The sequence below is a fragment of the Medicago sativa genome, chromosome 2, assembly GCF_051527215.1.
Source record: "Medicago sativa cultivar Bolivia chromosome 2, Bolivia_mono, whole genome shotgun sequence".
Taxonomy (NCBI): domain Eukaryota; kingdom Viridiplantae; phylum Streptophyta; class Magnoliopsida; order Fabales; family Fabaceae; genus Medicago; species Medicago sativa.
Genome location: NC_140750.1, coordinates 82456172 through 82471970, shown reverse-complemented (window position 1 = coordinate 82471970; position 15799 = coordinate 82456172). Strand labels below are relative to the sequence as shown.

General features: G+C 35.4%; 1 long non-coding RNA gene across 1 annotated transcript; it reads right to left on the bottom strand.

Moving 5' to 3' along the window:
- Window positions 1–174: 174 nt before the first annotated feature.
- LOC146951530 (uncharacterized) lies at window positions 175–9039 on the bottom strand. Its single transcript, XR_015027931.1, has 3 exons — window positions 8783–9039; window positions 2601–6917; window positions 175–734 (listed from the first exon to the last, which is right to left on the bottom strand). It is a non-coding gene; the product is annotated as an uncharacterized LOC146951530 (long non-coding RNA).
- Window positions 9040–15799: the final 6760 nt, after the last annotated feature.

Below are 15799 nucleotides of genomic sequence, written 5' to 3'. Positions count from 1 at the left end.
ATTCAGTTTTTCAGCATAGAGATTTTAGTCTATGTTAAATTCAATTATTTTTAAATTTTTAAGTGATTTTATTCAAATTCAATTATTTTTAAATTTTTAAGTGATTTTATTCAGGCATATTAGAACATTATAAAAAAAAAAAATTCTCTATACAAAATTAACACAAGCTAACACTGGATTAAACTATTGATTTATGATAGTAGCCAACAACGCCCTCAATGTAGTTATTTGCAAATTCATTTAGAATAAAGTGCAATAAATAACTTACTAGTGATTTTGGTGGAGGGAGGTTGTGTGAATTCGAGAAGGCTTAGGTGTCGAGAGACGGAGAGGGACTTGGTTTGAGGAAAGTATTGAGAATCAGGTTGGTAATGGTTTTAATACTTATTTTTGGACGGATATTTGGGTAGGGTTGGTTCCTCTTCGGGACAGGTTTAGGAGACTCTTCGACTTGTCTATTAATAAGGATGTGTAACACCCATACTAGACGTATCTAGAATGTCTAGCACGTGCGTTAAGTTTAGTATTGGATACATTAAAATTTTACAACAATACAACTACGAATGAATATATATATATATACAACAAAATGCGTTCGTACATAATAATACAACTCAACTTTTCTAAAGTATAACAGATGCATCCTTGAATATCCACATTGTCCTGCAGCGGTACGAACGAACACTTGTCGCAACATCCATTCGGCTACTAGCTTGCTAATCCAACCTGTTTATCTGAAACAAATAAGGATTGGGATGAGACATAATGTCTCAGTGAGTTCCCCTAAATCCTAGGCTACAGGCAACCTCAGGGGAAACCTACGGTCACCACGTGTCTAAAATACAACCTGACGGTTGATTATACGTGTGTGGGGACTTGCATACTTAGACGGTCGTGCATACTAGGGCCGTCATAGTCTTATCTCACTTGTTATAGGCTTCACTTCCTATACGTGTCATGGCGGTCGAGGGGAATCTAAAACCGCATTGCCAAGAATACGCTCTACGCATTAAGGCCCAAGTCTAACATAATCATGACACGATTCTAACCCGGACGATTAGGGGAAACCTAATATCGTCAACGGTATATCTTTCTCTATACTTGCTCTATGCATTAACTATGTTGTATCTAACAACATATTCCATCTTGCTATCATGCTAGTTTTGACGCACTACGTCTATGCTCTACTATTCTTGACGATCTACGTCAAGGCTCTACTAATTCTTGACGACCTACGTCAAGGCTCTATGACATAACATAAATATATCTAACAAATATGCATAGTCAAGTTCATTCATAACGTTAGCGTTTAACAAACAAATATTATCTGAGTTTATTTTACGGAAAGCCCCGAGTGGAGTAACCCCGAGCGCAATCCCTATCTATCCGATGGAAACCTATCTAAGGTATAACCAACGGCACTCCTGCAGTGACGTGCGGGATCCTTACGGCTAACCCCGTTTCACCTAATGGAAACCTCTTGAACCAACCTAGTGTGGACACAAGAGACACGACACTACCTCTTGCTTACTAAGTGACATGCGGGTTCCTTACGGCTAACCCCGTTTCACCTAATGGAAATCCCTTGTACCAACCTAGTGTGGACACAAGAGACATGGCACCTTTATCTTTAAAATCTTGGTCTAAATATATGCATGAGTATTAAATCTATACTAGCTATCTCTTTTACCTCGGATGTCTATACGATCCAACTAGAGGTAAACTATATGCTTGCTTAACTTACTACGTGAAGAGATATCTAATCAATTCACGTCTTGCCATACTCGTATGGCACTCTAGCTTCTATTCGAAGAGATTACTCTATGCCACTTCGCAACTAGTCAAGCATACTACTCATGCCTAACATTCTATTCTCTACTAACTATTCTAGTTCTTGACAAGCTATGTCAAGGCTCTACTTTCATCCCATGCATAGTTTCTTGCTACCCGAATAATTCGGCTAAAACTCTCTCTTGAGCCATCCTTGTAATACATGCTAAGATTGCCATGATTAATGATGCAAGGATCAATTGACGAGTTGTGCAAATTTCCAATAGTTACTAAAGACTGAAAATGCCAAAACCCAAGTCTTAAGCCATTTAGAAAATTCTACGATTTCATAAGGCCAAGTTTGTTCCAGTTGAGAAATGAGTGAAAACAGTCAAATAATACTTCGAAACGATCGCCTCGGACCCCCACACTACTGCCCCCAAGCACCCGAGCGCAAGACAACGCGGACGTTGTCCTGTCTGGGGCGCCTGGCGCCAGGAGTTGGGCGCCTAACGCTGGCTCCCTGTGTGTGGGCGCCTAGCGCCCTTGTACAGGCGCAGCGCTGCGAACTTTTGCGTTTTCAGTGCTTTCGGCTACGGGTTTTCGCCATTTTCGACCCAAAACTCGTCCAATTTGACCCTGTAATGCACCAAACACATCCAACAACTTGTATAGACTTATTTAAACATATACCATGGCAATTTTAACATGTAAACAACTTGGATTGGCTTGGGGTACTAAAGTTCCATAAAAACTAAACTAACATAAATCATGATTTTTCTACAAGATTAATCAATCCCAAAGGTGGGTAATCTATCTATGGAACTCACATGATATAGCAGCACCTAACAAGCTTTGATCCATCTTGTTCAAGCTCAAACCCTAACTTCAAAGTTCCTCTAATCATGCTAAACTTCTCCTTCTTGATGTTCTTGCTCACAAAGCTTCTTTGATCCATGCTTGACCACTAATCCCATGTGTTTGGAAGCTTTGAAAGATTATGGTAGAGAGAGAGAGTGGCGTGGCTAGAGAGAAGGAAGAGAGAAATTCTTTCTCTCAAAACCTAGAGAGAGAAAGTCATGAAGATAATGAAGAATTTTGGCCCAAAACCACTTTTATACCACTTTGCGTGCAAGTACCAGAATACCCTTGCCTCAGGCGTGTTAAATCTGACACTGATACTTAACTCGTATTAAGCTGACATCCCATAAATTATTTCCATCACACGTATTTTCCATGAACTTAAATCCTCTGGCATTATCGTCTGGTAATATTCTGATGCTGACAGGCGGGATGTTACACTCTACCCCCCTTAAAGAAATTTCGTCCTCGAAATTTAGAAATCATCTACAATCATTGCAACTAAAATCTGTCTCCTTTGGTTCCTGCTATACTAAATCTGATCAAACTCACTCCGTAGAGTTTCGAAGCATACTTTCCTTATCAATACATGTAATTCTTCCTCTTTCTTATTCTGCATATGATTGAATATGGTCTCTTCTATCTTACCATCTTTATCAAAATCACAGAACTGTCTGAGAACATAGTGATTAAAACTAACCTTTGTTATAGGAGGATTGCTTGTCTCGGATCTATTCCTTCTCTGCGTAGCATGAACTCTGCATCTAATAAGTCTTCTCTATCTGAATCACTCAGGATTTGCCTTTAAACTGGAGTTCTACTGATATCCAGGTTTGCCCTGCAGTGCTTACGTGTATCTAACACATCTTGTCATGCATACATTTTATCACACATAGATAATCTCTCTTGCCGCACTTTGCAACTTTTGCCTCTTACTTTGTTACTCATCTTGATAATTCGGCAAACCTATCATCTCTTTTAGGAGTCTTAAGAAATCTTTCTATCTTTCATAACCTCCTTGTACTGCAATTCATGGGTAACTTGTCTAGCTTGGCATGAAGAAGTGAAATCAACTACACTGATTCATCTGACAATCTATTAACCTGTCTGGTGATTCACATGCTCTTGAAACTTTCTACTAAGTCCATTTGCACTTGTATTGGACACTCAAAGCACAAATCCGTGCATCCCGTATGACTTGAGTATCACATGGGTATTGTCATTCATTCATAAAACTTGATCTTCTAGTATTGGCATACTTTTTAGCGCCATTGCTTGTTTGTTAATAACGATACTCATTCTAGCTTTTGTTTCTAAAATTTCTAAACTCTGGTACATAGGTTCTTGGAACGAATAGATGCATGACTAAAAAATATCATTTTAAAACTGTGTCTATACTAGTACTGCAGAACCACAGGACGAGTCCCTATATCTGAAAAAGGTTTTATGACTCTCCTTCACACTTGTCTCTAACAAGCTGGTCCTGAAGTCTGTACGTCTTAAGTGAGCTTACTCGCTTACGACGTATCTCATCAGTCTTAACAATGTGAAATTTCATATTTCTTTTTTTTTTTTTTAAACATCGTTCCCAAGTTCCTTAATACCAACCTTATCTTTAAAAGTTATAAAATCGTGGCTTGATACCATTCTAGAAAGTATCGTTATCAATTAACAAGTATGGTATAAGAGGGTATGCACTTCGTCAGGCATAACTCATCAATCGTACTCCATCAATATAGCATATACTCCTTCTGACTAACCAACAGCTCTTCTACGAATTAGACATCACCAAAAGGCAACTCGATTAATTCATCTGTGTTAACTCTAGTCTTTCTCATCTTACCTGAGTGAAGATGCTTTCTTTAAACTTTTACTTTAATCATTACTGGCTGCATAAGCATCTATACTTACTTAACATAACGAGAACTCCTCGCTTTCCACATAATACTTCTCGCTGAAATGGTATTTCTATCTCGAACATTTTTCACAAAGATTCTTACTACAAAATTCCATGTTCCATGACTACTGTTCGCACCTTAAGTAATTAACTTCCGTTGCGCTACTCTGATTCCCACCGGTTGGCTTCAACCAATACGCTGATCCGTTGAGATGGGTGAACTTTATTCTTCTTCTATTATTACATTAATATCTGCTTGAGCTCTGCTCGATACTTCTATGTTGCATGCTACTCTGCAACCTTGCTCTATTCTTTGCTGGTAAGATTGAACCTCAAGGAAACTTACCTCTGGACATATCAATGTCATACGTACTCTTATTCCTGAGCATCTTAACTCAAGGAGCACATCTTTGCTATTACATAACTACTATTCCATGAAACGTGCTTACAACATCCCATGGTAGACTCATCTTGCACTCGGACAACTTCCTTATGCATCTAACATTGTAGCTTCATATCTCGCATACTATGTTTTGCTTAATTCTTCCTATGCTTGCTCGTTAATTTTTCTTTCTAAGAAATTTCATAAATTAGCACAAGGGTCATTGACGTTGATGACTTTCAACTATATAAAAAAAACATATACTGAATCTAGGTCCTAGTCGTTACTCTAAATTCACAGAACGAGTTGATAACACGTATGTGTCATCAAATCTTAGTCCTAGTGAGTTTAGCCAAACTATACGAGTCGTAACAAACCGGTACCTACAGAATTTCACTTCGAATTCCAAAATGTCAACTTCAATCACCCATATGCGTATGTCTTTCTAAAATCATGTAAACTTTACAACTTAGCATCTTAACGAGCCTTCGCAAGTCCATCAAGCAAAACATAGATTCAAGGGATACTTATAACTTCGCGAAATCCAACATCCTTGTGATTTCGTATGACTCTGCACCATTTAACTTATTGCCTCATGATTTCACATCTGTGACTTCCATTCTAGATACTGGTGCCTCTAAACTCTTGGTCTAAACTCATTCTTATCTCTTGACACATTAACTTCCAAAGTCACAAACCGAATCGATTTTCGTTGATGGTTGCCCATGCCTTTTCCTCTTTTGAAAACCTTAGGGGGTGATATGCATTCGTCACTCGATATAAAAAAAAACAATTTCTCATTGCATAACAGATGGTGAAGACAACTCTCCAATAGTCACTGCATTCCCTAGAGACGAACTGAAAAAAAATTCGCTCCGGGTTCGCTATTGATGAGTTTCTTCAGCTCAATTTTTTTTCAAAACATAGTTTGCATAAATTTTTATTTCTCAAGTAATTTAATGCACATCAGTCATTCCCAACATCTAAAATATCCTACTACATATGCATGGCAAGCATCAACCTAATTCGATACAATTCTCGGCATTTTAGAAATTAATGCCTCATTCCTGATAGCATAAAACTCTCACTGAATCCTTTTTCTACTACGAGTAGCTTACTTCCCTGCGTTACCGCTTAACGTAGCTTCTCGAACACTAGAACCTCGTTCACTTTGAACATTCAAGTCCATAATCTCAATAACATAACGCTAATCCTGAGAGTCTACTAATCCCGTCAACCTACGTCGACTGCTTTCTATCTTGTAGCCTTGCGCTTACTTTCTGGAATACATTTCCGTTCTAACTATGACCCTTACTGAAGCTTCAGGTCCTGCTAAGATATTTCTGTATTCTCCACTTACGGGTATACGAAGCATCATCAACAACTTACCCAACGCTGTCTAAACGTCCTTTCTTAACATTGCCTTACATTCCCGGAGGATTCATACTTCTACTTGCTTAGTTCACCGGCCACCTACTGGCACGATCAACTTCTTACTAATACTCATTCGGAGTTCTTGCTTCTAAGTTCACACCTTCTGGTGCATCTTCTTCACATACTTCGTCCCTCCAGGGTCCTATTCAGCTCTCAGGCATCCATTCTAATCGTCGAATGCTAAATTGAGTTGATCAGGCTCAACTAACAACAACAACTAGAACATTTACCCGGAACCCAATGGTCCCACTACCTTTGTTGTAACTTAATGACCCAAGGCACGGTCTGAATCGACCTGCTCTGATACCAAATGTAACACCCATACTAGACGTATCTAGAATGTCTAGCACGTGCGTTAAGTTTAGTATTGGATACATTAAAATTTTACAACAATACAACTACGAATGAATATATATATATACAACAAAATGCGTTCGTACATAATAATACAACTCAACTTTTCTAAAGTATAACAGATGCATCCTTGAATATCCACATTGTCCTGCAGCGGTACGAACGAACACTTGTCGCAACATCCATTCGGCTACTAGCTTGCTAATCCAACCTGTTTATCTGAAACAAATAAGGATTGGGATGAGACATAATGTCTCAGTGAGTTCCCCTAAATCCTAGGCTACAGGCAACCTCAGGGGAAACCTACGGTCACCACGTGTCTAAAATACAACCTGACGGTTGATTATACGTGTGTGGGGACTTGCATACTTAGACGGTCGTGCATACTAGGGCCGTCATAGTCTTATCTCACTTGTTATAGGCTTCACTTCCTATACGTGTCATGGCGGTCGAGGGGAATCTAAAACCGCATTGCCAAGAATACGCTCTACGCATTAAGGCCCAAGTCTAACATAATCATGACACGATTCTAACCCGGACGATTAGGGGAAACCTAATATCGTCAACGGTATATCTTTCTCTATACTTGCTCTATGCATTAACTATGTTGTATCTAACAACATATTCCATCTTGCTATCATGCTAGTTTTGACGCACTACGTCTATGCTCTACTATTCTTGACGATCTACGTCAAGGCTCTACTAATTCTTGACGACCTACGTCAAGGCTCTATGACATAACATAAATATATCTAACAAATATGCATAGTCAAGTTCATTCATAACGTTAGCGTTTAACAAACAAATATTATCTGAGTTTATTTTACGGAAAGCCCCGAGTGGAGTAACCCCGAGCGCAATCCCTATCTATCCGATGGAAACCTATCTAAGGTATAACCAACGGCACTCCTGCAGTGACGTGCGGGATCCTTACGGCTAACCCCGTTTCACCTAATGGAAACCTCTTGAACCAACCTAGTGTGGACACAAGAGACATGACACTACCTCTTGCTTACTAAGTGACATGCGGGTTCCTTACGGCTAACCCCGTTCACCTAATGGAAATCCCTTGTACCAACCTAGTGTGGACACAAGAGACATGGCACCTTTATCTTTAAAATCTTGGTCTAAATATATGCATGAGTATTAAATCTATACTAGCTATCTCTTTTACCTCGGATGTCTATACGATCCAACTAGAGGTAAACTATATGCTTGCTTAACTTACTACGTGAAGAGATATCTAATCAATTCACGTCTTGCCATACTCGTATGGCACTCTAGCTTCTATTCGAAGAGATTACTCTATGCCACTTCGCAACTAGTCAAGCATACTACTCATGCCTAACATTCTATTCTCTACTAACTATTCTAGTTCTTGACAAGCTATGTCAAGGCTCTACTTTCATCCCATGCATAGTTTCTTGCTACCCGAATAATTCGGCTAAAACTCTCTCTTGAGCCATCCTTGTAATACATGCTAAGATTGCCATGATTAATGATGCAAGGATCAATTGACGAGTTGTGCAAATTTCCAATAGTTACTAAAGACTGAAAATGCCAAAACCCAAGTCTTAAGCCATTTAGAAAATTCTACGATTTCATAAGGCCAAGTTTGTTCCAGTTGAGAAATGAGTGAAAACAGTCAAATAATACTTCGAAACGATCGCCTCGGACCCCCACACGACTGCCCCCAAGCACCCGAGCGCAAGACAACGCGGACGTTGTCCTGTCTGGGGCGCCTGGCGCCAGGAGTTGGGCGCCTAGCGCTAGCTCCCTGTGTGTGGGCGCCTAGCGCCCTTGTACAGGCGCAGCGCTGCGAACTTTTGCGTTTTCAGTGCTTTCGGCTACGGGTTTTCGCCATTTTCGACCCAAAACTCGTCCAATTTGACCCTGTAATGCACCAAACACATCCAACAACTTGTATAGACTTATTTAAACATATACCATGGCAATTTTAACATGTAAACAACTTGGATTGGCTTGGGGTACTAAAGTTCCATAAAAACTAAACTAACATAAATCATGATTTTTCTACAAGATTAATCAATCCCAAAGGTGGGTAATCTATCTATGGAACTCACATGATATAGCAGCACCTAACAAGCTTTGATCCATCTTGTTCAAGCTCAAACCCTAACTTCAAAGTTCCTCTAATCATGCTAAACTTCTCCTTCTTGATGTTCTTGCTCACAAAGCTTCTTTGATCCATGCTTGACCACTAATCCCATGTGTTTGGAAGCTTTGAAAGATTATGGTAGAGAGAGAGAGTGGCGTGGCTAGAGAGAAGGAAGAGAGAAATTCTTTCTCTCAAAACCTAGAGAGAGAAAGTCATGAAGATAATGAAGAATTTTGGCCCAAAACCACTTTTATACCACTTTGCGTGCAAGTACCAGAATACCCTTGCCTCAGGCGTGTTAAATCTGACACTGATACTTAACTCGTATTAAGCTGACATCCCATAAATTATTTCCATCACACGTATTTTCCATGAACTTAAATCCTCTGGCATTATCGTCTGGTAATATTCTGATGCTGACAGGCGGGATGTTACAGGATGTGTCGGTGGCGGATATGTTTTTATTAGGGTGGAGTGTTGGAGGGGAGGTGTGGGTGTGGAGGAACAAATTGTTGGCTTGGGAGGAGGAGTTAGAAGGAAATTGTAGGAACCCGCTGTCTGTTTGGGTATTGGTTGATTTTATTTTCTCTATTTTGCTTTTGGATGCTATTGTTGTACTATTGTTTTTTTTTTCTTTCAATATTGTACTATTGTTTGGCTCTTCTTTGCACATCTTGTGCTATGGAGCTGACTATTTTCTAATGGTAATATATATCATTTTATCTCGTTAAAAAAATATTACTTAAAATTTGTGATCTATTTTTGATTCGTTTTATGACATAACTATCATACTCATACCACCACCTCCTCCGGTTGTACTTTCATTTGATCATTTTATGGTGGACTCCACCATCATTTGTAAGATTAAAAATTGTATCACTTCATTGCCAATAAGCTTCACTATTCATGGTTTGGTTTATGGTCTAACAACAAAAACTCGCCATTAAGAGAATGTGATCTTAAAAAAAAACTTGTTTGATCAGAACAAATTAAGTTATATTTTAGGCTTAAACGCACTATTTACCTCTTAAACGCACTAAGTTTGCAAAAGTGGGGATTTTTGCCCCCTTTTAAAAAAAATGGCCAAAGTCACCCAAAGTTTAACCCCTTTTGCAAAATCTCAATTTTGACATGGTTAATCCTATGTGTCACCCCACCTTGTATAATTTTTATTTAAAAAAAATCAATTTGCCACGCGTATAATTGATAAATTAAAAAAATAAAAAAGGAAAGAAATCCAGAAAGAAGCACGTGAGTAGGTTTCATCTTCATCATTTCAACAGGATCTTCACAAAATTATGAATGACAACATCAACAATCCCTTGTAAAAAAAAAAAAGGCTAAAGTGCAACTTTGGCCCCCTATCTTTCAAAAAGTTGCGATTTTGGCCCTCTAAGTTTGAAAACTACAATTTTGGTCCCCTATGTTTTAGCCCCTTTGCATATTTGGTCCTTTTGGTCAATTTTGACCCGTCAACGCCCATGTGGCATGCCACATGGGTAATTATTAAATTAAAAATAAATAAAAAATCATTTTTTAATTAAATAAATGAAAAATCTAATTAAAAAATTTAAAAAATCAGGAAAATTGAAAAATTAATAAAAAATTGAAAAAAATTCTGAAAATATTAAAAAATTCTGGAAAAATGAAAAATTAATAAAAATATAAAAAAATTCTGGAAAATTGATAATTAATAAAAATGAAAAAATATGGAAAAAATTTAAAAATTCTAGAAAAATAAAAAAAATCTGAAAAAATACGAAAAAAATTTAAAAATTCTCGAAAAATTAATAAAAATAAAAAATGATTAAAAAATAAAATAATCTAATAAAATGAAAAATAATGAAAAAAATAAAAAAGATTAAAAAAATTTGGAAAAATGAAAAATTAATAAAAAAATTTCAAAATTTTCAAAAAGATTAATCATGTGTATTTATAAACCGAGCTTAGGTTTTTTCAGTGTATTTATTTCCAAAAAAATTTCAGTGTATTTTTGTGTATTTATAAACCGAGAATAAGGGAAAAAATATGTCTACTTATAAACCGAGCTTAGGTTTTTTGTTTATTTTTCGAAATTTCAAAATTTTCATTAGTATTTTTTCCGGGAATTTTTGTGTATTTATAAACCGGGAATTTTTGTGTATTTATACACTGAAAAAACCTAAGCTCGACATATATACTAATGAAAATTTTGAAATTTCGAAAAATACTAATGAAAATTCTAATTAAAATTTTAATGGAAATTTCGAAATTCTAATTAAAATTAGAAACGTGCCGAAATTCTAATTAAAATTCAAATTAAAATTTTTCATTAGTATTTTTCGAAATTTCAAAATTTTCATTAGTATATATGTCGAGCTTAGGTTTTTTCAGTGTATAAATACACAAAAATTCCCGGTTTATAAATACACAAAAATTCCCGGAAAAAATACTAATGAAAATTTCGAAATTTCGAAAAATACAAAAAAACCTAAGCTCGGTTTATAAATACACATATTTTTTCCTTTATTCTCGGTTTATAAATACACAAAAATACACTGAATTTTTTTTGGAAATAAATACACTGAAAAACCCTAAGCTCGGTTTATAAATACACATGATTAATCTTTTTAATTTTTTCGAAAATTTTAAAATTTTTTAATATTTTTTTCAATTTTTTTATTAATTTTTCATTTTTCCAAAATTTTTTAATCTTTTTTATTTTTTTCAGAATTTTTCATTATTTTTCATTTTATTAGATTATTTTATTTTTTAATCATTTTTTATTTTTATTAATTTTTCGAGAATTTTTAAATTTTTTCCATATTTTTTCATTTTTATTAATTTTCAATTTTTCAGAATTTTTTTATATTTTTTTTCAATTTTTTTATTGATTTTTCATTTTTCCAGAATATTTTAATATTTTCAGAATTTTTTTCAATTTTTTATTAATTTTTCAATTTTCCTGATTTTTTAAATGTTTTTAATTAGATTTTTCATTTATTTAATTAAAAAATGTTTTTTTATTTATTTTTAATTTAATAATTACCCATGTGGCATGCCACATGGGCGTTGACCGGTCAAAATTGACCGATAGGACCAAATATGCAAAGGGGCTAAAACATAGGGGACCAAAATTGTAGTTTTCAAACTTAGGGGGCCAAAATCGCAACTTTTTGAAAGATAGGAGGCCAAAGTTGCACTTTAGCCAAAAAAAAAAATCAACAATCCAAAAATCTCTTCATATTTCTTCTAAACTCTCTATCTAATTCTACAATTCATCATCCCAATAAGCTCATAATTCTCTTTTACATGTTTCAATTTCATATTCCAAAATGTTTATCATGTTTAAATATCTATTCATCATCCCAATAAGCTCATAATTCTCTTTTACATGTTTCAATTTCATATTCCAAAATGTTTATCATGTTTAAATATCTATTCTCCAGATCTACACATTCTATGATGCTTAGGGATGTGCAAAAAACACTCATTTTCAGACCGGTTAAGACCCGGATTAAACAACAACTTCCATTCGTTACTCTCGTCAAAACCCAGCAACATCAGAAGCGATGTAGAAATCACGACAATCTCAAACCCTTCGATGCAAAGGCTTATGAAACGCGTTGCTCCTGAAAAGTGATTCTGTAACTCGATTCTGCATCCTAAAACGAGCCTCTCTCTCTCCTCCTCGGTCTTTCATTCCCACCGGCGCCGATTTCTGCACCGTCGAAGGCCACGTCGACTTCTACAGCGAAAAATCCCCAAATTCTTTCTTCATAACAGTCATAACACTATGTGAGAAATTACTCTCCATCTGTGTGGTGGTGGAATCAGAGACTACGAGTGTCAAATTCAAGAAACAGTGAGAAGGGACAATTGGATTGAAGTTGTGGAGGAAGAAATGAGTGTTGTTGTTGTTAGTGAGAAAGAAATATATGGTTGTTGTTGTTGTTGTTGTTGTTGTTGTTGTTGTTTGGGAGATAGAGTAAAGAAAAGGGGAAAATGTTGAAGTTGGAGATTAGTTTTGATTTTTGGTTTTTAATTGAATCAATATTGTGTGTGTGTGTGTCTCTCTCTCTCTCTCTCTCTCTCTCTCTCTCTCTCTCTCTATATATATATATATATATAATAGGGTGGTGCGGAGGGTATCAAATGGTAGAGGTACTAGTTTTTGGAAAGAGAAGTGGATTGGTGATCAACCTTTGGCTTCTACTTTTCCTAGGCTTTTTCAATCTCTCATTGCTTAAGGAGGCCAAGATAGTAGATTTGGCTATTACAATCGACTTTTCCTAGGCTTTTTCAATCTCTCATCGCTTAAGGAGGCCAAGATAGCAGATTTGGCTATTACAATCGATGGATTAGTCATATGGAATTTTGTTTGGAGGAGAGAACCCTTTCTTTGGGAGCACAACTTAATTGCTAACTTGTTGGCTCTCTTGGAGGGGTTCGCTTTGGGGGACAGATTATGATAAATGGTGGTGGATGCAGGATGATGGAGGTATTTTCTCGGTTAGCTTTTCCTATAGAGTTCTTGAAGGAATTGTGTTATTGGAGGATGGTTTGAATACCCTAGAGGAAAGAGTTTTTGGTGATCTTTGGAAGAGTCCGGCTCCATCAAAGGTGATTGCTTTCTCTTGGATGGCTTTTCTTGACCGTATTCCTACGCGATCAAATCTCGAGTTGCACCGAGTCTTAACCCAAGAGGATCCTCGGAATTGTGTCATGTGTGGCCATAGGGAGGAAACAACAACGCATTTATTCTTGCATTGTGATTTGACTTGCTTGCTTTGGCTTTTGGTGTTCGATTGGTTAGGTGTTAATTTTATTACTCCGCAAAATTTGTATATGCATTTATCTTGTTGGAGTGATGAGGTTAATTCGAGGTGGTTAAAGAAAGCCTTGTGGTTGATTTGGCATGCCACTATTTGGACGATGTGGAAGGAAAGAAATGCGAGGATTTTCAAAAACCAATTTAAGAACGTTGATGAATTGGTGGATGAGGTGAAGACGTTGTCTTGGGTTTGGGCATTAGATAGGCTCCGGATAGTGTCTTGTCTATTCTATGAGTGGTGTTGGAATCCTAGGGATTGTTTGCTTAGGAGGTGTTGATTGGTGTTTTGTGGAAAGGGCCGGAGTTTTTTGGCAGCAGCTAGGGGCGTGTTGAGGTATGTTTAAGTGGCTGTTTGGGAAGTGTGCTTTTGCTGTCAATGTTTTGGTGTTAGCAGCGCTGCTGTTATTGCTTCATTAACAGTTCCAGCTGAAGTCGTCCCTCTCATTTGCTTTTCTGCCTTTGTCGCATGTATTATGGTGTATTGGCTTGTTTTTTAGGGTCAGCTACTGCTATTTATTTAATTCCATGCCTTTGTCGCCTGCATTATGGTGTATTGGCTTTTGGTGTTGTATTTTCGTTACTGCCTTTGTCGCATGTATTATGGTGTATTGGCTCTTTGTATCTCTTGCCTCTAGAACTTTTTGTGCTAGGCTGTTCTAATATATGCAGTTTCCAAAAATACACACACACACACACACACACACACACACACACACACACACACACACACACACACACACACAAGTAAGGTTTTTTATGTCATGCCCATGTGTCGCTTCCACATTTAATCTCAGTATTTTTATTATTTTTTATTATATTTTATAAAACTAATATTTTATGTGGCATAAATATCTCAACAAAATTCATATATTACTTTGATCTTATCCACTAAATATTTTATTTAATTTTTTAATTTATTTTTAATATTTATGTAGCATAAATATCTCAACAAACTACTAATTATATTTTAAAATTTATATTTTATTTAATTTTTTAATATTTATGTAGCATAAATATCTCAACAAACTACTAATTATATTTTAAAATTTATAATCATCAAAAGTATCATCCAATAGTTCCTTAAAAAAAAGTGTCATCCAATAGTCTATCTTTTATTCTCTATTTACGAAAGTTAATGATTAGCAAAAACACAATTTTATCTCATCCTAATCATTTGATTTTAGCATCGAAATATTTTATTTATTTGTTTTTATTTTAATATAATTTATTTCGTTAAATTTCTATATTTTCATGGAACGACTTCCTATATTTCTTCTATATATATATATATATATATATATATATATATATATATATATATATATATATTATCTAATCACTTACTGTATAAATTTTTTCCATGGAAACTAACCACATATATTATTCTCACATTTTTTTACATGTTTTATTCATGATGTATTATATTTTATTATTTCTTTCATAAATAATTACAACACCTCTTCCACCCATTTTTTATTAAAAAAATTATTATTATTTTATCTTGCCTTCTTTTTTCCCAACACTCTTCAACCGTTTTATTTATTAGGTTTTTTTTTTTCTCCTACTTTATAATATTTTTCTTTGACTATTCCCCTCTCAGTATAACTTTTATTATGTTTGTTATTTTTCATCTCATTATTCTCTTTTTTTTGGATTAATATTTCTTTTTTCTACTGAGAATAAAGAGCGAAAGGTACTCAATTATTTTTCAATTTGTTTTGATTTTTTTTTTTACTATGCTTTGTGCATATAAAGAAACAAAAGATGATGTTGAACATTTTTATTTATCAAGCAACAACATAAAAAGCTAAATTTATCAATATTTCTTTCATTTGTTCTTCTTAGATGCTTACTTCCTTATGTATTATCAAAAATTTGTCGTAGGTATTTAAATGTCAAATAAACATTTAACAGTTTTGAATCGTAAGATTGTTATTATTCTTTGCACTCTATCAATACCTTTTTTTTTCTTTCTCCCTTTATACTTTGAGATTATTTCTTGTTAATGGAAGTGTCACTTTGTTGTTGTTGTTGTTGTTGTTGTTGTTGTTATTGTTGTTATACCTTTTTTGACCAAATGGGGTGCAAATGGATCTGCGACACCCTAGATATATACAAATAAAAGAGAAACAATACAAAAATATTGGGAAACATAAGACCTGACCCATT